Source organism: Gopherus evgoodei, chromosome 2, assembly GCF_007399415.2.
Source record: "Gopherus evgoodei ecotype Sinaloan lineage chromosome 2, rGopEvg1_v1.p, whole genome shotgun sequence".
Taxonomy (NCBI): Eukaryota; Metazoa; Chordata; order Testudines; family Testudinidae; genus Gopherus; species Gopherus evgoodei.
This window is the reverse complement of record NC_044323.1, coordinates 18647391-18670205: the sequence shown is the minus strand read 5'-3', so window position 1 is coordinate 18670205 and position 22815 is coordinate 18647391.

The following is a 22815-nucleotide window of genomic DNA, read 5'->3' as shown; positions in this document are numbered from 1 at the left end:
TCCTCCTGCAGCCTTCATTATTTTCAAAACTCTTGCTTAGCACTTTGGTCAACTGAAATCTTAACCTGCAACCAACACTGCAGTAAGAGTGGACAGAAAGTACGGTGAGCAGAATAAATAATTTTCTCTTGTTTTTCCAAGCCAGTTTATGAAGATAAAAGCATTTAAATGATCAGGTTAATCTGTTTCAATTAATAATTTATACCTAGTTCATCACTAGCATTATTGTACTGTCACAATATTTACTTCTGAATAAATTCATTTTAGCAACAGTGGGCCAGATCCTCAGCTGATGTAAATTGGCATCTGACCATTAAAGACAAGGTAGATACACAGATTTTTTACAAGCTGAGACTCTGGCCATGTATTCTGATCAAACCTGACTCTGGTCTCGCCTAGCTTTTGCCTCAAATTCAGTTTCTGATTTTTGGTTGATAAAGGTCCCATGACTGTAATTCAGTGTTGAAACTGAACAGCAAATTAAATTTAAAACACAGATTCAAATGTTCTTGAAGTGACCAACCACAGAGATTTGACATGCATCCTTCATAGGAAAAAAGAAGGGAAATAAATTATCCATACATTATTCAAGAGGGTTTTGTGTAGAGATTTTTAGAAACTTACAGGTGTCAGTCTTGTATTTTTATTGAACTATTGCATGTAATCAGAAACCAAAAGTAAATTGTGCTTCACTTAATCGTGAAGGGCCTGTTTCTCTGAGGCGGTGAGTGCTTTCTGTGCTGTCCTTAGTTCCCACTGATGTCAATCAGAGGTGCTCAGCAATTTTGTTACTGGTTGAAGTTGTTTCCCACTAATGATGATTTAGCATTTTGCATGTTAACAGATTAGTTGGTATGATTAGTTGGCAAAGCATAAGCCTAAAAGAAAAGAGCTACATAGCTGGCAAAGATTCTTTTAAAGGGTTTTTGTCAAAATACTATTAAAATATATAGTTTGGTGTTAAGCAATTTATTAATACGCCTATTAATACCACGGGCTTTTTTCTTGAGAGAGTCTGTTAAGAACATCAGTGTTTGAGATGCTATCCACACAGACTTAATGCCAGGAAAAGCAATCCCATTAAATTGGACCTCATGAAATATTTATGAGGGCCAATTTAAAATTAATCCTGGCATTAAGCCAAACCAGGCAGTATATTTGCTACTGTATTAAAAAGAAGAGGAAGAAGAGAGATTTTTCACAATAGTAATCTAGCTGGATTTTAGCATGATCCTAACAATATTTTTAATAATGCAGCTGTTATTTTTGGCACAAAGAAACACTTCTCTTTCATTACCAGTTCATGCAAAAACTACACTGAGTGTCTAGCAGATTCTAAATGTCGTCCTTCTAGAAGATGGTTTATGTTTTTATTTTACAGTGATTAAATCTCTGTTTTTGAATAAATTATTTCCCCCACGATTTACAAAAGAAATGGACAGTTCCGTAACTGTGCAGAGAGGGATATTACATTTGCAAAAGCATTTAAGGGGACTTGGGAACCTAAGTTCCATTTTCAAAATGACAGAGACATTTAGGAGGCTTTCAATGGGACTTTAAATAGGACCAGAGGCTTTCAGTGGACCTCAGATTTCTAAGGGCTAGATTCATAGATTCCAAGGCCTGAAAGGACTATTGTGATCATCTAGTCTGACCTCCTGTATAACACAGGCCATAAAACTTCTCCAAAATAATTCCTGTCTGAACTAGATCACATCTTTTTAGAAAAACATCCAGTCTCGATTAAAAAATTTCCAGTGATGGAGAATCCACCACAACCTGCGGTAAATTGTTCTAATGGTTAAGTGCCCTCACTGTTAATCTAGAAAGGTACTTAGACATTGCACTGCTCAGCATCACCTAACTCCTAGGCACCCTGGTACCTAGTGAAAAGCTCAGCCTCGAGTTAGGTGCCCAGGCTCCCCAAACAATGCATGTTAGGTGCCTAAGAAAGGGATCCTCAGAAGCAGAGTAATGCAGAGGAAGGGGGTGAGGCCTCAGCCCAGCCCCCTTCAAGGTTATTTATCCGCCTGACTCCCATTGATCTTGAAACCTCTCCTTGATTTAGTTAATCTCTCTGTCTCTGGCCCATGAATATTTAATTTTTTATACAAATACCCTAACTGGTAGGCTGCAATACACACACATTTCCTGACCTACTTGCATACAATTGTTTTTTCTGAAGGGCCTGATCCTGTGGGCGTACTCTGAGAATGCCTATGAGATCAGACCCTGTTGAAGAAAAGCTAGGGGAACATCTACTTTGAAAATCTTGCTCTGGGGCCTCTGGGTCTTGGGCTTCAGCGAGGGCTCCAAGTAGCTCATTAGCTGAGGGGGTGGCATCAGGACTCAGGCAGTTTGTACATCCCTAGAGGCAGAAACATATATGTCCAAGGGATTTAGACACTGGTGGATTACATGGACCCTGAATTGTAGTTTTGAGAATGTCATTGGGACCAAAATGTTGGATTTAGGCACCTACAGAGGTAGTCAGGTGACTTAATACCTTTGGAAATCGAGCCTGAAGGGCTTAAGTCAATATAGAAATGGAACTTGATTCCTGATACTACATTAGCTCCCAGTTCTACACCCATTTGAGTCAAATGGAATTTTATTCATTGTCTTCGATAGGTGCAGAAGCAGAAGCCTTAGAATGGAAACAATGAGCTGTCACAGAAGGGTGACATATTTAAGAAAGAATGAAGTAGAGCTTGTCTTAAACCTTTTTATAGGTTGGCCAAGGGGCCACCTGTTGGCAAAACACCTAGGGCACAGATTGGGAGTGTTCCTTATAATGTTTGGAAAGCACCTAACATATTGTGGGTGCTGAAAGAAATACAAGTAGTAGATTATAATAATAGTCTGGGCAACTTACGTTGCGTGGGTCTAGAGATGGTTTTGAGTATAAAGAGATTTCCTTAATTATGAAGAGTTTCTTGGACGCAGTACAGGAGGATAGAAACTATTAAAATTGAGTTGTATCTGGCTCAGGAACAGGAAGGAGAGTGATAAAATAAATAGTGTGGGAATGGAAAAAAGTAACAAGTTGGTAATGGCAAAGTTTTGTATTATATCCCTTGTGTTTACTTTGTTAATAAATTATGTTTTGATTATTTCTTTCCTGCCCTTCAATTTGGAGTGACTTCAGAACTCATAAAACAGAGAGATTTAAGGCTTCTCTACATAGCAAGTTAATCCACAGCAAGCCAGGGTGTGAATCTGCAGCACACCGGCTTGTCAGGCAGTAACATTCTATATGGACACTGCTACAGTGCACTGAAAGTCCTGGAGTCTTTGACTTTCCATGCATTGTAGCAGTGTCCACATGGGACATTCCTGCAGGGCAACTTGCTGTGTAGATGAACTCTAAGAGACTGATAGATTATCTGTTGCTTATTGAACTCACTGGGAGTCTTTCTAAGTTGTGTTTGTTTTGTTTTATGGAAAATTGGAAACTAGGCTGAACTGAAACAAAAACTCACTCCTGAGTTTTATGATTTGAACAGATCACCAGAAATGATCAGCTGCTGTATCTCAATTCTCAGCTCCATTGCTCCCCTAGTCAGTCTCTTTGCTTTCCCAGTTCACTGTCCTTCACATTCCCTTTGTATCCTTTCACAAGGGTCTCCATGTTTTATCCCACACTTCACCCTACACTTAGCATGGTTTACTGAAACCCGGCTATCATTCCATTCTCCTCTCTGTCCAAAATGTATTATCTGGAGTAGGATTTTTAAATGAGCCTAAGGAGTCAAGTAGAGCAAGGTGGCTTTTTGGAGGTTGGGGCAATTTGCTTTCCAACCATCCAGATGACCAAGCCAAGAGAGCAAGGGCCTTCTGGTAGGTGTTACCTGAAGCTGTATGCAGAAAGGGTGTGTATGAGTGTATAGCACCTACCTATCCAGATGTAAAGGATTATTTGAATTACTCCATGTTAACTGGAAAGAAAATGCAAAGCTTTCTGTCAGAGAATGCTGAGCTAAATTAAATATTGGGTACAGTGGTACAACACTAGGCAGTAAAGGAAACGGCAAGAAGTTTAATAATGACTGTCTGCCAGTGAGAATCATTGACTGAAAGGATGACTTCATGTCTAAAATGGTAATGAGGGCTGTTCACACCTAAACTCTATCCAAAGACTATCCATAATATGAATAAAAGTGCACCAGCCAAGGAAAGGGACAATGTGTTCTCATCAGACTTGCATACCCTGCGATGCTAAGAAGTACCTGTCAGAATGAGGCCAGGGACAGACACAAACTTTTAGAATGTCAGTCTTTTATTATTGTCTGTCTCAAAGAAATTGTAGCCAGGAGATTTAACTTTATCAGCAAAGGGTTACATGGTCTTAGTTAGAGAGGAGTTGTACCACCTTCTTTGATTTCCTTTGGTTTACTGTCTATTTTCTATGGATAATCTTGTTTTTGTTCCATAGTGTATAGGAATTGGATAGTATCAAGCCAAATAGCTCTAATGGGCCTCTCTGTCTTCTACTGCAGAAGCCACTAGAACTTAACATAGGGTGACCAGATGTCCCAATTTTATAGGAACAGTTCCAATTTTTGGGTCTTTTTCTTATATAGGTTCCTATTACCCTCTACTCCCTGTCCCGATTTTTCACATTTGCTGTCTGGTCACCCTAACCTAACAGAGCAGAAGTGTATATATGTAGCTAGGGGTTTTATGTTTGTTCACAGTTGGTAAACATGGTTATTTGGAACCCAGCAATATTAGTGTGGCTTCCTTGTATTCTTAATGTTATGTAAAAAGGAAGACTCAACAACTTTAGATATGTTAGGCCTCTGGATTGTTATTTTGAGGAAAGTGCTATGAACCACTCAGAAAAAAGGAAAACAAAAAGCTCAAGACACAGGGCTGGTCTACACACAAGGTAAGCAACAGTAGAATTCACCTTTTTCTTGTGGGCTCCACACCACATCTGTCTCCCACAGTAATATTCCTGTGTTTATTTAGCAGAGTTGTTCCCCTCTTCTGAGCCTTGCAAGTGCTCATCAGGGGAGTTAAGTTGATGTGGAGGCAGTTTTGGGCATGGCTACACTTGCGAATTAGAGTGCATTAAAGCAGCCCGGTGCGCTCTAACTCACGACCTGTCCACACTGGCAAGGCACGTAGAGCGCTCTGGCTCCACGGCTAGAGTGCTCCTGGTACTCCACCTCGGCTAGTGGAATAACATTTGATGCGCCCCTGCTGGAGTGCTGCAGCATCAGTGTGGATGCCCTGGTCTGTTAATGTGCTCTGATCGACCTCCAGAACTCCCACAATGCCTGTTCTAGCCACTCTGGTCATCACTTTCAACTCTACTGCCCTGCCCTCAGGTGACCAACTGTCAGACTCGCTCTTTAAATTCTCTGGGAATTTTGAAAATCCCCTTCCTGTTTTCTCAGCCAGGCGTGGAGTGCTCTCAGTGACTCTTTCCAGGTGACCATGCCTCCACGCACCAGGCGATCCCCAGTATGGAGCAATGGTGAGGTGCTGGACCTCATCAGTGTTTGGGGGGAGGAAGCTGTGCAGTCCCAGCTGCGCTCCAGCTGTAGGAATTATGATACCTTTGGGCAGATATCAATGGCCATGATGGAAAGGGACCATGACCGGGACGCACTGCAGTGCAGGGTTAAAGTGAAGGAGCTGCAGAGTGCCTATCACAAAGCCCACGAGACAAACTGCCACTCCGGTGCTGCCACCACGACCTGCTGTTTCTACAAAGAGCTGGATGTGATACTTGGGGGTGACCCCACCTCCACTCCAAGTACCACCCTGGACACTTTAGAGCCCAGTCCAACAAGGCAGGAAGAGCAAAGCGGGAGTGAGGGTGCTGAGGAAGAGGAAGACACCCCGGCATCCCTAGCCAGGAGCTGTTCTCAAGCCAGGAGGAAGGTAGCTAGTCACAATGGCCGGTGCTTGGGGAAGGACAAACACCAGAGGAGGTTCCCGGTAAGAGGCTTTTATTTTGGGAAGTAGTTATTCGGGGCGGGGTCTTGGGGTGAGGAGGGTTAGGGCTGCATGCATGTCTAGATACAGAATAGGGCGTTGATGTGCTCTCTCACATCGCAGTAATTGGCCTTAATGATCTCTTCAAAGGTCTCAGCCAGAAGTTGGGCAATGCACTTGGGCAGTTTTCATGGGAGAGCCACTGTGCTCCTTGTCGCAGTTCGGCTAACATGTCTGCGCCACTGTGCCATAAGAGTGAGGGGACCATTGCTGCAGACGAGCAAGCTGCATATGGGCCAGGGCGGAAGCCGCATTGTAGTAGAAGACCCTCCCTTGCTTCCCAGGTCACCCTCAGCAGCAAGATATCTTCCAGGACGAACTCCTGTGGAAAATGTGGGGACAGTGTTCAGTATAGGCCCCCCCTGCAGCTGTTGGCTCTCCCCAAGGCACAGAAATCCAGAGGACAGTACAGCCATAAGAGAATCAGTCCCCCTTGACTCTGTGCTTACTCACCATTTTGGGGCTTCAAATATGCGCTCGCTTTGGGACGGGCAAATTATGCTCTTGCATAGACTGTGCTTGCCCTCCTTAAGTACGGGGGAATCATTGTTCTGTCTGGTGTGAACAATGCTGCCTCTATCAAGTGTTGCATTTTGCCTTTGCAGATTCAACCCTGACAACTCAGCTGTCCGTGTTATCACCGGCCGAGAGGCTGCAAATAATCAGGAAGAGGCCACATAGAAGCAAAGAGGACATGCTGAATGAAGTCATGCAGCACTCCCTTAATGAAAATCAAAAAGTGCAGGCGTGGCAGGAAAGTGAAAGGAGAGTCTGCCAGCAGAACACAGATCGCCGGCATGAAAGCACAGAGCGGCTGATAAGCATCATGGAGTGCCAAGCGGACTTGATCCAGGCGCTTGTAGCCATGCAGGTGGAGCACTAACGCACCTGCCCCCCCTACAGCCCTTGTTCCAGAACTTTTCCCTTGTGCCCCTGTCACCTCCAACCCACTTTCCCCATGTAGTGTGGTGGTTACCTACTCCTGACCTGTGGGGCTTGAAACAGCCCAGGAGAGGGCTGTGGCTGGGACAAGAAGCCTGAGCTGATTGAGGGAAAGTAGGTTCAGCTACGGCCATGCCCCAATCAGGCCGAGCTGGCCCCTATAAAAGGCTGTGAGCCAGAAGCCCAGTCAGTCCCTCTCTGCTTGTAGAGGGAGAAGGGCCTGGCTGCAGGGAGCAGGGCTGGGGAAGGGTCAGAGGAGCTGGGAGCTCTGGCCTGGAAAGCCCAGGCTGAAGGCCTGACTATAGGCTGAATAGGTGCAGGGCTGCAATGGGGCAGCCCATGGGGAGGCAGAGGCAACAGGTCCGAACCCTTTGCCTGTGATGAGTGGTTTATACTTCAGTCTGCGCTAGTAAATGGGGGCTAGATGGAGACTGGGCAGTAGCCAAGACTGAGGCAAAGTGGGGATAGTGGGTGGAGGTTCCCCTGGGACGGGGAGATCCAGAACCGCGGGGTTACTGCCAGGGGGAAGCACCCTGTTAAAGGGGCACTGGGGTCCTGGGAGGGACATGGGGGCCAGCAGTGGTGGCAAGACACCGGCCTGAAGAGGGCACTCCAGAGTTTGGATGCTAATTCCCAAGGACAACTAGCAGGAGGTGCCACTGGGTGAGTCTGTGCATGCTTACACCCCAACATCTGGTTTCTTATCACCACCAACTGCTTCCAACACCTGTAGGTTCACCACTCAGCCCTGAAAACTACGACCCTTACCCTTTGCACCCAACTTCCATCACCAAGCAGTATAGCCAGCCTGAAGTGCAGCACTCATTGCACAGCACTCCAAACAGGAAGGCTGAGTATGATAACAGGACATACACAAACCTGTGTACTATTCCCCACCCTACTCCCTTGCCCTTTCTTTTTCCCAAGCAGTTGTGTTTCTTTTCAATAAATGGATTTTTTTACTTTGAAAACATTCTATATTATTGCATAAAGTAAAAGATACCTTAGTCCAGGAAAGCAACAGGCACTGCAAGTCAGTGTATCATACGTAGCAAACACAGATTCCTACTAACATTGGAACCACTGGACTTCACTCCTGTGCAGGGCACCAGACATTACTGGTGGCTTTCAGCCTCAAATTGCTCCCTCAAGGCATCCCTAATCCTTGCAGCCTCGCGCTGGGCCCCTCTAATAGTCTTCCTCTCTGGCTGTTCAAATTCAGCCTTCAGGTGTTGAACTTCCGAGTTCCATGCCTGAGTGAATCTTTCACCCTTCCCTTCACAAATGTTATGGAGGGTACAGCACGCAGATATAACCACGGGGATGCTGTTATTGGCCAGGTCCACCCAGGGGCGGCTCTAGACATTTCACCGCCCCAAGCACGGCGGCATGCCGTGGGGGGTGCTCTGCCGGTCGCCGGTCCCTTGGCTTTGGTGGACCTCCTGCAGGCGTGCCTGTGGAGGGTCCGCTGGTCCCGTGGCTTCGGTTGACCTCCCGCAGGCGTGCCTGGAGCCGCCCCTGGGTCCAGCTTCCCATACTGAGAGCGCCAGCAGCCCTTTAAACGGCCAAAAGCACATTCCACAGTCATTCTGCACCAGCTCAGCCTGTTGTTGAACCACTCCTTGCCGCTGTCAAGGCTTCCTGTGTAGGGTTGCATAAGCCAGAGCATGAAGGGGTAAGCGGGGTCTCCAAGGATCACAATGGACATTTCGACTTCCCCTACGATGATCTTTTGGTCTGGGAAAAATGTCCTGGCTTGCAGCTTCCTGAACAGGCCAGTGTTCCGAAAGATGCATGTGTCATGCACCTTTATGGACCAGCCTGAGTTAATGTCAATGAAATGTCCATGGTGATCCACATGCACCTGGAGAACCATAGAGAAATAGCCCTTCCGATTAACGTATTCAGAGGCTAGGTGAGCTGGTGCCAGAATGGGAATATGCATCCCATCTATCGTCCCTCTGCAGTTAGGGAAACCCATTTGTGCAAAGCCAGCCACAATGTCCTGCACGTTCCCCAGAGTTACGGTTCTTCTGAGCAGGATGCGATTAATGGCCCTGCAAACTTGCATCAACACGATTCCAACGTCAACTTCCCCACTCCAAACTGGTTAGCTACTGATCGGTAGCTGTCTGAAGTTGCCAGTTTCCAGATTGCAATAGACACCCGCTTCTCTACCATCAGGGCAGCTCTCAATCTCTTGTCCTTGTGCTGCAGGGTGAGGACAAGCTCATCTCACAGTCCCATGAAAGTGACTTTTCTCATCCGAAAGTTCTGCAGCCACTGCTCGTCATCCCAGACTTGCATGATGATGTGATCCCACCACTCAGTGCTTGTTTCCTGAGCCCAAAAGCGCCATTCCACAGTGGTGAGCATGTCCATGAATGCCACAAGCAATCTCGTGTGGAATGCGTTAGTCGAGTCAATATCATCAGAGTCCTCACTGTCACTTTGGATCTTAAAGAATAACTCGACTGCCAAACGTGTAGTGCTGGCGAGACTCATCAGCATATTCTTCAGTAGTTTGGGCTCCATTCCAGCAGACCAAAAGGGAAGACAGAGTGTGCAGTATAAAAAACGTTGAAAAATGGCGCCAATTATGGACGGAAGCAGAGGGATTGCTGGGATGTGAATCAATGCATCATGCCCCGCATCCCCTGCCCTCTTCCCACAAGCCACAGCATCAGAATGGGAAGAGGTGCTCTATGGGATAGCTGCCCACAATGCACTGCTCCCAATGCCGCTGCAAGTGCCGCAAACGTGGACACACCAGAGTGCTTGCAGTTGTCAGTGTGGACAGACTGCAGCGCTTTCCCTACTGCCGTCTACGAAGGCTGGTTTAACTCACAGCACTCTACATCTGCAAGTGTAGCCATGCCCATAGATGCACACTGTGACCAAGACAGCTTTACTAATGCAGGAGCAAGAATTCCTTTCCCTGCAGTCCCTCACTGCACCGCTCCTTTCAGCAGTGACTTGTCTGATAGCCTTTCTGAACTCCACTGCCCAGAGGGCTCACAATGACTGAAAGACCCTTCTGCTTTAAAAAGGGCTGTTATGTGTCACTGGATTTACAAAGCACAAAGGGGCATTGCAAGTTAACACATACTCAGGAGAACATCACTTTTTATCAACAAAAAGTTTGTGCCTCAGGCTTTAGCTTGGTCATTGATTTCCTAGGGTTGTGGGTAAGGTTGTCTTCCTTAGGCCATGGCTACACTTACAGTTCTGCAGCGCTGGTAGTTACAGCTGTGTTCGTACAGCTGTGTAGGGCCAGCGCTGCAGTGTGGCCACACTGACAGCTACCAGCGCTGCAGTGTGGCCACATTTGCAGCACTTGCAGCGCTGTTGGGAGTGGTTCATTGTGGGCAGCTATCCCAGCATTCAAGTGGCTGCAACGTGCTTTTCAAAAGAGGGGGGTGGGGTGGAGTGTGACAGGGAGCGTGGGGGAGACAGAGAGAGTGGATTTTGGGAGCTGACACTGTTCTCAGCTCCCTGCCTTGCAAGTTCTAAGGACTGGAAGATACACAGTGCCTACCTTCAATCATTTAAAAAGTTTTGACCTTTCCCCCACCTGTCTCTTATTCACTAAATGCGAATTATGCACTCCTAAATAGCCATCAGACCACATAAACAGTTGCTCAACATTACCCCCCCCCTCCTCAGGCAAACAGCTTTGAACATTCCAAAGCAATTCTCCTGCCTTCGCTGGCTCGCTTGCTGGAGCAAAGAGCAGCTCTGTTTGTTTTTTAGCAAGTAGCTACGGGGAGATCGGAGTTCAGCCATTCTTCTGGTTTGTTGTGGACAGGAATTCTGGGATATCTCCTTATACCCCGGAGGCCAATAAAAGCGCTGGTGGTGTCCACACTTGCTGACCAGCGCTGCATCACCATCGCTGGAATCGCTACACCCGAGGCAGACCAGGTGTACAGCCAGCGCTGCAACCAGGGAGTTGTAGCGCTGGCTGTGCTTTGCAAGTGTGGCCACATCCTGAGTTGCAGCGCTGTAACCCCCTCACCAGCTCTGCAACTCTCCAGTGTAGCCAAGCCCTTAGGAAGGTGCAGGGCCCGGGGCAAATCAGCCTTTATGGGGCCCCCTTAACATTTTTATACAGGTGCTGAAGTCTCTTTCCAGGTTCTCGTGTCAGGAACGCTCTGGCTCAGGGGGAGCCCGGGTCTAGGGGAGCCCAGCTGGGCTGCTGGTGCTGCAGTCTCAACAGGTTTGTTGTGTGACTCGCTCCTGGTCTGCAGCTGCAGACTGTTGACCCTCAGGCTCTCTGCCACTGCCAGCCCACCCAGTACCCTCCAGCTGGGCAGGATTGGTGCTCAGGGTTGGGGGCCTTGCTGCAGACTTAGTGTGCAGCGTGATCGGGGCACCCCGTGGTCTGGGACTGGGCAGACCTCAATTCTTTTTCAGTGGCTGCAGCTAGGACGTGCCACATTGGCCTAACCGCTCCCTTGGGCTCCCCTGAAGGACCAACTCCACTGCTGGGACTCCCGGGCCCTGCAGGGACATGTGTAGCTTCGTGCTGCCAGCAAAGCTCGGGGCCAAGCCCACGTTACATTCTGCAGGAGTCTGTGTGTGTAAGTACCGCAGCTGGATAAAGCCAGCCACAGGCCTGACCAGCCCGCTCTGCGCAGGGCCAGCACTGGACCTCCCATCAATCCTCTGCTGAGCTCCGCACAGCCTCAGCAGCAGCCCGCAGGAGCAGGTGCTGCAGAAATCTCTTCCCACCGGTGAGTGCAGGCCCAATCTTCGCTGCCAGCTCCAGGCCCCCCACTATCTCCCTGGGCCAGCCTGGCCCCCCAGGTACCCCACCCCAGGCTGGCCTAGTCCCCCCCCCGCATGACACATGCACACTGAAGTGTGGGACCCCACAAAGCATAGGGCCCGGAGCAGTCGCTTCGATTCGCCATACTCAAGGGATGGCTCTGGCTGTGGGGCTAGCAGCGCGGGCAGACATTGCTAAGACTTCTGTAAGGCATTTGACATTTTGATTAAAAAGCTAGAACAATACAAAATTAGCATGGCATCTATGGATTAAAAACTGACTAATAGAGTTGGTGTGTTTCTAGTGGGGTCCCGCAGCAGTGACTGGTTCTTAGGCTTACTCTAGTTATCTTTTTTTATCGGTCACTGGAAGAAAACAAAAAATCATCACTGATAAAGTTTGCAGGTGATGCAAAGTTTGGAGGAGTGGTAATTAATGAAGAGGATGGGAAATATGCATTTTAATACAACTAAATGTAAGTGGATGCATCTAGGAACAAAGCGTGCAGGGCATACTTACAAGATGCGGGATTCTATCCTATGAAGCAGTTACTCTGAAAAAGATTTCGGAGTCGTGGTGGATAAACAGCTGAAGATGAGCTCCCAGTGTGAGGTTGCGGTCAAAAGGGCTAATCTGATCCTTGGATTCTTAAACAGGAACATCCCAAGTAGGAGTAGAGAGTTTATTTTACTTCTCTATTTGGCAGTGGTTTGACCACTGCTGGAATACTACATCCAGTTCTGGTGACCACCGTTCAAGAAGGATGTAGATAAATTGGAGAGGGTTCAAAGGAGAGCCATGGTAGTGATTAAAGTATTAGAAAACATGCCTCATACTATAGCGATAAACTGAAGGAATTCAATCTGTTCGGTTTAACAAAAAGAAGGTTAAAGGGTGACTTGATCACAATCTTAAGCACCTACATGGGGAATAAGTATTTGATAATGGGCTAGCAGACAAAGCTATAACAAGATACAGTGGCTGGAAGTTGAAGCTAGACTGGAAATAATGTTTTAACAGTGAGAGTAATTAAATGAAGATGGGATTCTATAAGATATGCTCTATGAAAGGTTTTGAAAAAAAAAGCCCATTTTGAATCCTTCAGAATGAAAACATTTTAAATATTTTGTGTAACTAGATTTTTGATTTTTTTCTAGCACCTCTACATGTTACTATTCCTAGCTCCTCATTAGGCATCAAGAAAAGGGGAGCCTGTAAACAGTGGCTTTTACACAAGATTAAGAGAGATCTACAGGTAGCTCTAAGAAACAAGAGAAGAGAATATAAGAAATCTGATATGGTCACAAATAAAGACCTCAGACAGGATTTTTCTCTGTTCTATTAATTGCAAGGAAGGGATTGTTCAGATTTGGGAGATTTTTAGTGTTTGGTGAAATGCATGAGGAAACCTTAAAATAAAATGGCTGGATGACAATATTCTTACTGAAATAAGGCTTCATATTTGTTTTGCGAGGGATTTGAAAGAAGAGATGGTGAGGTTCCAGCTCACTGAGATGTTGAAGGAGTTGCAGACATAGAGAGCAGAGCGGAAAAAGGCACAAAGACCAGAATGAGAGGAGAGGCTGTTTGTAACTGCACCGCCTCAGAAGCAGCACAGAGATGAACTGTGATGCAGAGAGACACAATCTTCCCCTGCTGTTCCTTTTTTCTGGGGCACAGGTGAGTAAGTTACTTCACCCCTTTTTACTGAACAGTTTACTCCCAGTTGTGTGAACAGGAAGCTATTCTGGCCAGTGAGTTGGGAAGTCGATGCAGAATAAGAGCTCTCATTACCTGCCCCGTTCTTGCACACTTGATCTCAGTGAAGGGGTGGAGGACAAGGTAGTCCTTGCTTTCCTCCCCAGAGCTAGAGTTACCATCTGAGCAGTGGAGTAGTGAGGGCCTTGCTTAGATGTGCAGAAGAATAAGAGGAAGTAAGAGCTCTGATAATGTAGACTAGACTGAATTAAGAGAAGGGGAAGATGCAAATTAGGGTGACTATAAAGAAGAGGATGCAATAATTAAGGTGGGAGATAGCAAAGGCATGGAGCAGTGTTTTGCCATAGGGACACAGAGGTCAGGTTTTGGTTTTGAGATATGCTTACAAAAAATAGATGGCTTGGATGTGTGAGAAGGAGAGAGAGAGGAGGTAGATTTTCATCCCTGGTTACTAATTTGGGTGGCAGGGAAGAGTGTGGTGGTGTCAAAAACAGCTAAGGTGAGGGGAAGAGGAGAGACTCAGAAAGATAAGCTCAGTTGTCACCAGGGTCAGTCAGAAGTGGGATATCTGGGATATTACATCTGGTAAGTCATTGACACAATACTTCAGCTTTTATTAGTACCAGACCTCAGAACTCTCGCTTAGCTGCTGCATTATCCTGGAAGGTCTTGAAGTCCCTAGGTGTCCAAGTTTCTACCAGTGACCATGCACATAGCTGCCTGAATCTAGGCATTTGGGCACCTATCTCACACCTATGTCTTGGTGTGATCCTCAAACTAGGCATTCCTCCACCTCTCTTGGTCCAGTAAACATTCACAGAGCAAGATTAAACCCACAATAGAAGGAGGAGGGGCCTTATACCTTTTAGACAAGTGATTAGAGCACTCATCCAGGATATGGGACACATCGGTTCAATTCTCCCTTCTGCCTGATATAGAGAAAAGGATTTGACCTTGGGTCTCCCTTCTACCAGGACAGTGCCCTAGCTATTGGGCTAAGGGACATACAGAGGCAGGTCTCTCCTGTGGAAGCTGTTCCACTCTGTATAAATAACTAAATAATCATTGGAGTAGGGGAGTGAAACCTGGGTGTCCTACACCACAACTGAAAGCCCAATCCACTGGGCTACAAACCTCAATGAATATTTAATTAAATTAGTTACTTAAACTGGAACACATCCTAGAATTAAGTAGAATAGAATCATAGAATCATAGGACTGGAAGGGACCTCGAGAAGTCATCTAGCCAAGTCCCCTGCACTTATAACAGGACTAAGTATTATCTAGATCAGGGGTTGGCAACCTTTCAGAAGTGGTGTGCCGAGTCTTAATTTATTCAATCTAATTTAAGGTTTCGCTTGCCAGTAATATATTTTAATGTTTTTAGACTGTCTCTTTCTGTAAGTCTATAATATATAACTAAATTATTGTTGTATGTAGAGTAAATAAGGTTTTAAAAATGTTTAAGAAGCTTCATTTAAAATTAAATTAAAATGCAGAGCCCCCCAAATCAGTGGCCAGGACCTAGACAGTTTGAGTGCCACTGAAAATCAGCTCGTGTGCCGCCTTTGGCACATATGCCATAGGTTGCCTACCCCTGAGCTAGATCATCCCTGACAGGTGTTTGTCAAACCTGCTCTTAAAAATCTCTAATGATGGAGATTCCACAATCTCCCTAGGCAATTTATTCCAGTGCTTAACCACCCTGACAGTTAGGAAATTTTTCCTAATGTCCAACCTAAACCTCCCTTGCTGCAGTTTTAGCCCATTGCTTCATGTCCAATCCTCAGAGGTTAAGAAGAGCAATTTTCCTCCCTCGTCCTTGTAACAATCTGTTATGTACTTGAAAACTGTTATCATGTCTGCTCTCAGTCTTCTCTTCTCCAGACTAAACAAACCCAATTTTTTCAATCTTCCCTCATAGGTCATGTTTTCTAGACCTTTAATCATTTTTATTATTGTTGTTGATTCCATGAACAAAATCACAGGCCTGTTTAGGCTGATTGAATGTAGAACTCTGTTGCATTACACATGGCAAGACCATTGTGGACCGACTTTTTGCAAATGTATGTAATCCACCTAGCAGTTACATTTAGAATTGGCAGAGAATGAGCCATTGCCAGTTCAAACAAGCTTGGTCACAGCAGGGAGGCAATAGCTTAACTTAGTGCTATGGGTTTTATGTAATAGAAAAGATGAATATGTATTCATAAATTGAGTAAAATGTCTTCTGAACTTTCTTTGGAGTCTTCTAGCTCAAAATTGAGGTCAGACCATTCTTCTAGTGTGAATGGGTACAGGCAGGTAATATAAGGTTGGGCAAATTGTATCAAGAAGGCACTGTTATTAATTTGGCATGCTTGCAAAACAATTATGGTCTGGATGACAATCAAAGCCCAGAGATTTGCATTAATAAAGGAATGTCTCTGTCAAACCCTTAGGAAAACTCTTTGGTATCATCATGTATACAGAAAGCTACAGATATCTAACATCTATTATTTATTCGTTAGATTGGAAAATCTAATGCATTCTTTTGATTCCCCTAGGGTAAAATGGGAGTGTGAACTAGGTGTTCAGTTTTATGACAACCAGTGAGCACAAATTCTCCATTTTGCTCAGAGGACAGAGAGGGAAGCGGATTTAAAATTGCTGCATTGTCAAAGGCTGCATGGAATTTGCTGGACTCCACATACATATAGATGTGGGATTAATTGTCTTCGGAGATGTGGCAGGTCAGGTGGCAATCTTACCCACCTTTGTTTTTATTCCAAAGTTAATAATTTCTGGAAGGAGTTCATAATTATTATTTACACTGAGTACCAAGTGCTATATGTTGGGGGAATGATATAAAACAAACAAGTCACTGCCCTGAAGAGCAAAATCATATACAAGACAGTACAAGACAAGACAGCAGAAACACAGGATAGTATATGGTCATTGTAGAATGCTGTGACTCACCAGACAAGGTGGGTTTTTGTTAGATAGTTGATGGAGCAGAGTGAGGGATTTGCTAAATATGTATTGAGTTTGTTCCAGGCATATTGTGTGGCGTGCCTGAAGGTCCAACATTAGGAGTGAACAGAGGAGAAGAGTGGGGTGGTGAAGAGGAAAGTTTTGCCAGAGCAAAGGGGTGTAGGAGTAGAGATGTGGCCAGGAATGGGGCAACTTATGAAGAGCTTTGAAAATGAGAAGGAGAAACATATATCTCAATACAGGAGAAGAGGTGAGAGAGAGGCAGAAAGGAAGATGATTTGGGGAGCTGTGTTTCAGGTAGAACTGATTTGGGAGGGTTGAGACAGTCAAGGGCCTGAGAGATGGCATGTGCATGACTCAAGACGTTGTCTTGGCAGTGAGGATGGAGAGGCTGGAACACTGTTTAGAGATGATGAAAGTGGAGAAATGATAGGGTCTGGATGTGACAGGATTCCAAAATGGCAATGTTGTGAGGTTTTTGTAATAGAAAGGCTGGTGGTGCTAGAAAAAGTGATCAAGAAAAGAGCTGGGGAAGAGAAGTGCAGTATTGGACATACTGCAGCAGATTCATCCCTGGTCTAACTCAAATAGAATAACATCAGAGAGAAATTTTAACTACTGAGTTTGAGGTACAGTGCTGAATAGATAGGCATAATAGATTCTGTGAAAGACAGAGAAATAGGCCATTAGGCTATACCAGGAGGAGGCTGTAGTGGGTTTGACAGCTGTCTTTGGAAAGAATTGTTGTAGAGGGAATCAAAGGGAAAACTGGATGACAGGAATTCATAAGTACCATTGCTAAAATTTGAACTATAGATTGCCCCTGTTAGCAAAAATATTTAAGTTACATACTGAAAGAGACAACATTTTTTAAATGTCTCCTTTAGAAAAAGGAGACCGTTTTTAATGCCAAAACATTGATACTAGGAAAATGGAGAAGGGACATGGTGTAAGAGCTTCAAGATTGATATTTAGAGATGGATGTCATTGCTTCTTGGAAGAGATGGGTAGAGGGGTGCATTTTGGGTTTGGTTTTGTAAAACCTAAACAGTCAGCTTGGGTTTTCTATTAATAGAACCTGGGTTAGTTTGGATCCAAATCCCATTTTATCCAAACCATCAGGGTTCAGGAAAATTTGGATAAAAGTTTTTGATTTTTGCCTGAACTCTGTAAGGATGAACAAGAGTGGTTTTGGATACACAGCCAGTCAAGTTTTTTACAGAAATGAAACCTAACTTGCATTCAAATACAAGTTACATTTTATCTGAAGCACCAGAATTCTGAAGGTGACTCAGCTAAAAGGTCCTAATTTGGGCCCATCTGTGCTTCTTATGAACATTACATCACAGGTAGAATTTGATTCCTTGTGAAAAGAATTAATGTAGTTCATAAAGATAGCCACAAAGTGAGGTGATTAAAGGGGAATTTGAGGGTTCTGTATTTCTCTGCATGCATGGAATCCAGTCAGGTTGCTATTTGCTCACCATTCAGAGCTCTTTGAGGCTTTGGGTTATTTTGGGTCTGATGTACATAAGAGGATAAGAACGGCCATACTGGGTCAGACCAAAAGCCCAGTATCCTACCTTCTGCCAGTGGCAGGTGCCCCAGAGGGAATGAACAGAACAGGTAATGTTATTAACATTGGTGCAGCTTCACTGAAGTTACTCCTAATTTACTCCATTCTGAGATGAGATTCAGGCCCATAGCACATACTTATCAGGATAGTTCAGTTATCAAATATTGTTGACTGTGTCACATAATCTTCATAATTTATGATTGAAGTGCATTAAATTAAAGCGCTTCTTTCACTTGGAGCTTTATAATTTATTTATATGTGTTTTATTTACATATTGTATTTACTGCTTATAAAAAGGCACTACAATAGCGGTACTGAACAACAACAACAACAAGGAATGCAAGCGTAGAAAAGCAGTATAATGGGCAAGTGCTATCCTTGAGGGCGCCACTTAGGGATCTGGGGCAAAATCAGTACTTGGTCCTGACAGTGAAGGCAGGGGGCTGGGCTCAATAACCTTTCAGGGTCCCTTCCAGTTCCATGAGATAGGTGTATCTTCATATTAAATGTTCTCACCAGCTGATCCTTCCAGTCAGTGTCCAGAAAGTATTAATGCTTTGCTGCCAGATCAGTCTATACCTATTTCAGGAAACCACACTATACAAGTGATATGCTTTCAGCATGGAGCACACGTGTATTTAGCTGCCTGTTTGCCATTAATATTAATGCGAGCTATGTGGCTAAATGCCTCTGCACCAGGATGAAAATTTACCTTTAAAGATGTGTGAGAAACAGGGCACTGCTGGAACATGAGTTTGGTATTGTTAAATCGAGCTGCAAGATGTTTTTTTTTCTTCTCACAATGCCAACTGTTGTCATGTTTGTCTTGTAAATACCTCAGATGGAAGCAATAAGGAACTGTAAGTTTTGAAAATAGTATAGGCTCTTTAGTTAACTTTCTATAATTATTCTTTTAACTATGCATTTGTGAGGATCTGAGTATCTGTCTGACTAATCTAGTTACACATCAAATGTGCCCATCACCATAGCATGTAGGCATCATTGTTGCTGTTTAATATTTATACTGTAGTAGCACCCATTGATTCGGGCACATACAAAGATACTGTCCCAGCCTTGAAGAGCTTAGTCATTAAATGTATGACTGATGATTATTGAAGTCAGTGGAACTATTTCCATTGTAGTCAATCGACTTACTCCCATGAACCATAGCTGCAGAACTGGACTCTGAATGTTTTCAATGCAAACTAGACAACAGAGTCTTCTATCATGTAAAAATTGTGTGGGCCTACTCATACTTTTAAAGGACCTGTTCCTTACATGTGTGAACAGTTGTTACTCATATGTGCCGTCCCATGGAAATCACTGAAACTACTCCCATGAGTAAGGGTTCCAGTGTTGTGCCCCTAGTTTTAAGGATTTCAGGGAAGTATGATTTGGTAGATCATAATGTCAAACATTTCAACAAAGGTTAATAAATATGCAGAACCAGACCCTGCTCTTAGTTACACCAATGTAAAGCCATTGACTTCAATGGACTTACATCAGCGTACGTGAGATGAGACTCTGCCACTTAGTCCATTTAACTCAATGTGTATACTATCAGGAGTTCTGAAAATATGATCAATAGGCAAGCCTTAAAATATGCTATATTAAAATACAACAGTGTCCTGCTTTTAAATATGAATAGGATCAATACACTTGGTTAAATGTACACAGTCATGAAATCAATTAATTTGTACTTATGAAAGGTAAATGAAAGTGCCTGAAACATTTAATATAATATACATTAGAATGATCATTATAAAACCCAGATATCCCATACCCAAGAGATGCCAGGAAGTGATGTGTTTGAAATAGATAATCTTTGTTGTAGTGAAAGTAACATTTCTTCCTCAGGTCATACATCCAGTGTGACTTATTAATGCTAGGGGTTTCTTTTCATTTGCTAATATTGCTTGGTATTCAAAGTGTGATTCCACTTTGAACGGCAAGTCAGCAAGATGGCACTGTGGGCTCCCATGTTTATGTGTGAGTTGACCTGAGGGCCAACAGCTGAACAAATGAGTGATGCACAAAATCAGACTGGTATTACCTTCTGGGACTATAATTTTGCATGCTTCCATAATTAGACTGCTGAGGTTGAGTAGGAAGGTCATATTAGGAAAATATGCAGTGAGGAGATGTCCCTGAAACTTTAAATAAAACCATTAACAGAGGAAAAAATAATCTGGCCTGGGAGGATGGCAGTAATACAGGGCTGCATATTGGTTGCTTGTGTTCAATGGCATAGTTCTATGATATGTAATCCCCGCTCTTGTCAATCAAGAAGGCTAGAAATGTTAGTAGGTTTCGGGCCAAATCAGTTATACATTAATAGTACTTGAAACTGTGATAAACTCTGTGTACCAGGAAGGATGATGGACTGAGGAATCTCTTACTCATAACCAAGAAAGGAGACAATCCCACTTTGCAAACAAACTTGCCTTTGCTATAAATGTTTATGGGGCACTATCTTCTTGGGGAAAAATGCACTGAGTATATAAATACTATAGCACAGTACAGGTTGTAAAAGTTCGTGGCAAAGTTGGTGAGTGACAGAATATGTATAATCTGAATCAAAGCCCTTCAAAATTATGGTCCCAGCTGCTTTTCATGTCCCCACACCTGACCTCTCCACTACATCAACAAGGACAGTCTTTAGGACCTGTTCATTTCCTTCTCCAATTCCCATCTCAGTCATCAAATCATAGAAATGTAGGACTGGAAGGGGCCTCATTAGGTCATCTAGTCCAGTCTCCAGCACTGAGGCAGGACTAAGTATTTTCTAGACTATCCCTGACAGGTGTTTGTTTAGCCTGTTCTTAAAAGCCTCTAGTGATGTGGATTCCACAACTTCCCTAGGTAATTTGTTCCAGTGCTTAGCCACCCTTACAGGTAGGAAGTTTTTCCTAATGTCTAACCTAAATCTCCCTTGCTGCAATTTAAGACCATTACTTCTTGTCTTGGCCTTAGAGGATAAATAGAATAATTTATCCCCCTCTCTTTATAACAACCTTTTATGTCTTTGAAGACTGCTATAACGTCCCCCTCTCAGTCTCCTCTCCTCCATACTAAACAAACCCATTTTTTTCAATCTTTCTTCATAGGTCATATTTTCTAGACCTTTCATAGTTTTTATTGCTCTTCTCTGGACTTTCTCCAATTTGCCCATACCTTTCCTGAAGTGTGGTGCCCAGAACAGGACACAGTGCTCCAAATGAGACTTAGCAGTGCTGAGCAGAGTGGGAGAATTACTTCTCATGTCTTGCTTACAACACTCCTGCTAATATATCTGTGATGGGGCATTCACCCCACACTTGGCCTGAAAGGGTTAAGGCCAACTTAACCCTTTAAGGCCAAGTTAACCCTTGGCCCTTGAGAGGGGCACTAATTAACCCAACAGGCCACAGCTGAGAGGAATCAGGTGGCTAAGCAGTCCCCTGACTAAGGGAGGGAGCCGAGCTGGGGAGGAATGAGCTGGGCTGGACTTATAAAGGCAGGAAATTGAGCTGCAGAGGGGGCTGCAGGGAAAGTCTGCAATCACTCCCTGGGAGAAGGGAGGAGTGTTTGGAGTCTACAGGTACAGGCACTCCACAGTTACTCTGTAGGGGAGGGGAGGAGTTAGGTGGCTGGCAGACCCAGAGATGGTGGAATGCCAGATGGTAAGGAAAGAGCTCAGGAAAAGGCTGTAAGGTCTAAAAGGGAGAAGACCTTGACTGCTGCCTAAAGGGTCCCTGAGCCAGAATATGGAGTAGAGGCCAGGCCTGGGTTCCCCTGCCAGCCACTGATGAGTGGAATCGGGGGGGAAGTGAAAGGGAAGATTGCCTGAGACTGCTAGGGAGAAAGACTTTGGTTACCCAGGAAGGGGAAAATGCATACAGTGACCTGGCCAGATGGCCAAGTCACAACGAGGAGTCTGCAGCTCGTGGAGCAAGAGAGGGGCTGCAGACCCAGAGAAAGAGGCAGAGAGATGGTGTGCAACCCTGAGAAGGGGTGTTGATCTCATGAGCTATTCCTCAGAGTGTCCAAGAGGAGGTGCCATCCTAGCAGTGAGTTGAGCACCCTGTCACAGCATCCCAGAATGACATTCACTTTATTTGCAAGAGGATTACATTGTTGACTCAGATTTAGTTTGTGATCCACTATATCCCCCAGATTCCTTTTCAGCAGTACTCCTTCCTAGGCATTCATTTCCCATTTTGTATGTGTGCAACTGATAGTTCCTTCCTCAGTGTAGTACTTTGCATTTGTCCTTTGAATTTCATCCTATTTATTTCAGACCAGTTCTACAGTTTGTCAAGATCATTTTGAATTCTAATCCTGTTCTCTCAAGCACCTTCAACCCCTCCCAGCTTGGTAACATCTGCAAACTTACTGGCAGAGAGAGCACATTTATAATCCAAATAGTTTGTGGAGCTACTGAATAGAATTGGACCCAGAACAGATCCTTAGTTTCCATGCTGTCCCTATATGCAGAGTGATGCTCTCATGCCAGTATTTCAGTATGCTACCTTCCCCTTATCCAGATCACTCCTAAAATCTATTTCTGTAATTCTTGCAGGGCATGAGTTTATAATGAATACACAACCAAGCAAAACCTTGACTAAGAGCCTGATCCAGCTCCTGTTGCCATTGACAGGACCATTGCCATTTGGATTTCCTAGTGTGCCATGTTTTGGCATCTATATGACTAAATTGTAAATTATTTCGGCAGGGACTGTCTTTACCTATAGTGCTGAACAAGCCGTGGAGCTAAACAAGTAGACAGCCATTTTCAGAGGTGTCCACAAATTCCGAGTGCCTCCCTTTTTAGGAATCCATCTTGA